The following is a 4,294-nucleotide window of genomic DNA, read 5'->3' as shown; positions in this document are numbered from 1 at the left end:
TAAAGTCCCTCAGTCTGAACTGTTAAATAAGCTGCTCCAGATCTGGAAAATTAAGACTAAAGGGTGCTCAAGGGGTGGAGTTAGAGCCCTTCATGGTGATGCCTCATTGGGCAGGTCCTTATGGATTACAGACTGGGCATTTTCGAGTGGTCCTCCAATAATAAAGTGCCACCCGGGACTGGCTGCCGGATTTGTTAGGAAAGGTCTCAGAGTGTACAGACAAGTGTGGGACCCAAGTGGCAAAAAATGGGATGAGGTTGCCTCAATAATAAAAAGATTTAACCTTACAGCTTCTGAGAGTGATTTGGTAGAGACAATTCTAAATGGGCTGAGCTAAAGGATAGTTGGCCCACCAGTCAACTCTACCTTCATGATGACAAGTTGAGAGGTCTCATTTGGGGGTCAGGCAAACCGCTCTCAAAAGTATGCCTAAAAGATCTTAGGGTAAAAGACTCGGGTTTAGTGGCACATCTGGCTAAAGAAAAATGGAAACTCCACACCCCTTTGGATACTGCTAATGTTTGGACAGCTAGGTCCTTGTGTGGAGGGCAAACCCCATCATTCAAAGTCAATTTCATGCTATGGAGGATACTAATAGGCAAACTTCCGGTCAGAGAAAGGATTGCCAAGTGGAAACCAGATGTTAGCTCAATTTGCCCCTTATGCAACGCCTTTAAGGAGACACATATGCATGTTCTATGGGATTGTTTGTACACTAGAGAAGTTTGGAAAGAAATCAGCAAAAGACTGAGTTTAGTTCAGATTTACATGAGTCTTTTAGTTCAGATTTACATCAAAATAAGGTGGAAGATGGCCCTTTAAGGGTGTTGAGGGGGACTGAATTTTCGAAAGTCTTTATCCCATTTGGCAGTTGATTAGAGAAATAACCCTGGATAACGTTTGGAAGTACCAAAACGAAATGATTTAGTCTTCAAAAGAGTCCGAGTTGGGAGACGAATTGCGCCTGAAGTAGTCCAGGATTATAAGTTCTATTTGGATGTAAATGCCCTGCTTTTGTTCTTGCGTTACTATAAGGCAGTCGGCTCTTTATAAACTGAAATGTCCCCTCACCGAAATAGATGGGCCTGTATGTGCTGCTTTGCTGCGCTGGTGTGCGAATTCAAAAACTCTTTCGGATGGCAAGCGAGTACATCACCATATGGTCAAAAATGGGCTGGAGCGAAACTTGTACTTGGGGAATCTTCTCGTACGGGTGTATGGAAACTGCGGAGCCCTGGAGGATGCGCATGTATTGTTTACCCAAATGTGTCAACGGGATCGTTTTTCATGGATGTTTCTGCTTGCAGCATACGGTAGCAATGGGCAGAGCAAAAAAACGCTGCTACTCTTTGAACAAATGCGGATGGAAGATGTGACGCCGGACAAGTTCATTTTTGCTACCATTCTTTCCGCATGTGCAAGTGAGGCCGCTCTTGCTCAAGGCAGGCAAATTCACGCTTGCATCATGAAGAATGGTTTCGAGTCGGAAATCGTTTTGGGGACTGCTCTTCTCAACATGTATGCGAAATGTGGCCTTCTGGAAGACGCGCATAGGACATTCGACAAAATGCCTGAAAGAAACAGGTTGTCATGGACTGCCATGATCGCCACACATGCACAACCTGGTCAGTGCAAGAGTGCTTTCATACTCTTTGACCAGATGCAACAGGATGGAATATTACCGGACAAAGTAACTTTCACAAGCATACTTCCTGCATTTACCTGTAAGGAAAACCTAGTCCGAGGCAAGCAAATGCATTGTCAGATTATTAGCAATGGACTTGACAAAGACGTTGTTGTGGGAAATGCTCTTGTTAACATGTACAGCAAATGTGGCAGCCTGAAGTCTGCATGTCAGATCTTTTACAGAATGCCCAGGCGGGATACTATTTCATGGACTGCCATGATTGGCATATATGCTCAACACGGGCAGAGTAAGGATGCCCTTCAACTATTTGACCAAATGCAATTGGAAGGAATAGCAGCAAACAAAGTGACCTTTGTTAATGTTCTTTCTGCATGTGACACCCCAACTTTTCAAGAAAGAGGCAAGCTGCTACATGCTTGCCTTAATGGCACTGGGTTTGAGGGTGATGTTGTCGTAGGGAACATGCTTGTCAATATGTATGTCAAGCGTGGCAAACTACAGGACGCACAAACTGCGCTTGATAAAATGCCTGAACAGGATGTTGTCTCCTGGACTACCATGATTGCAGCATACATCCAGCATGGTTTTGGCAGACATGCAATTGAACTCTTTCATAGAATGCAACAATGTGGAATAGCACCAAATAAGGTCGCCTTTGTCAGCATACTTTCTGCATGTTCCAACCAGGCAGCCTTAGTTGAGGGTAAGCAGATGCATACTTACATTATTCATAGCGCGTGTGAGGCTGACATTGTTGTGGGGACTGCCCTCATTAATATGTATGGCAAATGTGGCAACCTAAAGGAAGCAAGGACGGTCTTTGACAAGATGCCTGAACAAAATACCCACTCATGGGCTGCTATGATTGCAGCGTATGCTCAAAATGGGCATGGAGAACAGGCTCTTCAACTGTATAGCTACATGCAGCAGCAAGGAGTAACACCAGATGGGGTCACTCTTCTTAGCATTCTTTCTGCATGTAGTCATGCTGGCCTTGCAGATGAAGGCTATCACTTTTTCATTTCAATGATTCAAGATCATGGCATTGAACCCATCGTTGATCACTACCACTGCATGATTGACTTATTTGGGAGGGTGGGGAGGTTGGAGGAGGCAGAAACCATGATTCATGACATGCCTTATCCGCCTACTGTGGTGACATGGATGATGTTGCTTAGTGCTTGCAAAAGCCAGGCAGATGTTGAACGTGGAGAGCATGCTGCAGAGCACATATTTAGACTGGATCCAGAGAATGTGAAACCATATGTAATGCTGTCGAACATATACGCTGCAGCTGGTAGGGCGAAGGCTGCTCAGGCAATATAAACAGGATGGAGGAAAAGGGTTTGAAAGGCAACAATACAGAACTCGTTATATAATTGCTGAGCAGAAGGCAGGAATTGCTGTGACACGGTCCGATGAAAGAATAAAAAGACCTGTAAGTAGGAAGCTTTGCTATTACAATGCCACCTATTCATTATCCTTTCAAGGCCACACTTTGCTCAACATAAGAATCCATGCATGATCTTAAGAGATCTTGCACCTAGAATGATTGCATGACATGTGGGTTTCAATCACGTGTTTTTCACTTGATATGAGTCTTTTCCTAGTAAAACAAGCAGTGAAGATTGCGACATCAAATTGTAAAATTCAGCAACAAAAGAGGTATCGCATACACGTTTTCGGAACCCCATTTGAAACTTCAGAAGATGCATTGCAGACCTTGCTTGAACTTTGAGAATAGTTGTCCTGCTATTTAAGTTCATGTCTCACAGGGGACTCTTGACGTTTTGGGGTCCAAAATAGTAAGACTGATTTACTTATTAAAGCTTGTGTGTAAAATATTGCTTGCCAAGGGTATTCAGAAGGCATTTTATTCTTTCATTTTCATGTGTGTATATATCTCTCCATTAACACTGTTTCTCAAGGGTATGAGAAGCAATCTTGGATGTAATGCTGATGAACTTTGTTTGAATTTGTTTCCTATGCTAAAGTATATTGATTTTGGCTCAACAAACCTTTGACTGGAAGTGCATGCTCTGCATTGTGAGTTTTATATTGCTTGAATACTGATAAGGCTTCTGACTTATGTCGCAAGAGAAATGCAGTTGTATATCTTGACCAATCGTCAATGAAAGGGATGAAATACCCGTAGAAAGACTTGGATGGAGGAAAAGGTCCACATATATCAGTGTGAACAAGATCCAATAAAGCATATGAATGAGTTGAAGTAGATGCATGAAAGGGTTTTTGATGATGCTTGCCAAGAGCGTAATATTCATAGAGGCACATGTGAAGACGAGCTGGGAGATTCATACCATCCACAAGATCATGACGATTTATAGCAAGTATCTTGGCAAAATCCGAATGAACAAAACGATGATGCCATAGCTTGCAGTCCAGATCACCAGGGGCTGTAACCACATTAGCAATATCATCATTTAAGGAAAGTTAAAAGAGGTTACCATTCCGAGGAGCAACTGCTATGGTATGTCCATTAGCATACTTCCAATGTTTGGATGACCGATGCCCCGAGAGCGCCTGGCCACAGTAGCAGAGGAGGTGGCCCAAATTTTTGGTTCATCGGGATAGCCGAGAGATCCACCAACCTTGATGGGCTAATATTATCCCTTTATGTTTCCTTAC

General features: G+C 43.2%; 1 pseudogene; it reads left to right on the top strand.

Moving 5' to 3' along the window:
- The first annotated feature begins 904 nt into the window (after positions 1 to 904).
- LOC147903269 (pentatricopeptide repeat-containing protein At2g33680 pseudogene) lies at positions 905 to 3,417 on the top strand (annotated as a pseudogene).
- Positions 3,418 to 4,294: the final 877 nt, after the last annotated feature.

The sequence above is a fragment of the Dipteris shenzhenensis genome, chromosome 3, assembly GCF_047967505.1.
Source record: "Dipteris shenzhenensis isolate YYH24624 ecotype China chromosome 3, Dip_SZ_1.0, whole genome shotgun sequence".
Taxonomy (NCBI): domain Eukaryota; kingdom Viridiplantae; phylum Streptophyta; class Polypodiopsida; order Gleicheniales; family Dipteridaceae; genus Dipteris; species Dipteris shenzhenensis.
This window is presented reverse-complemented; position numbering and strand designations above follow the sequence as displayed.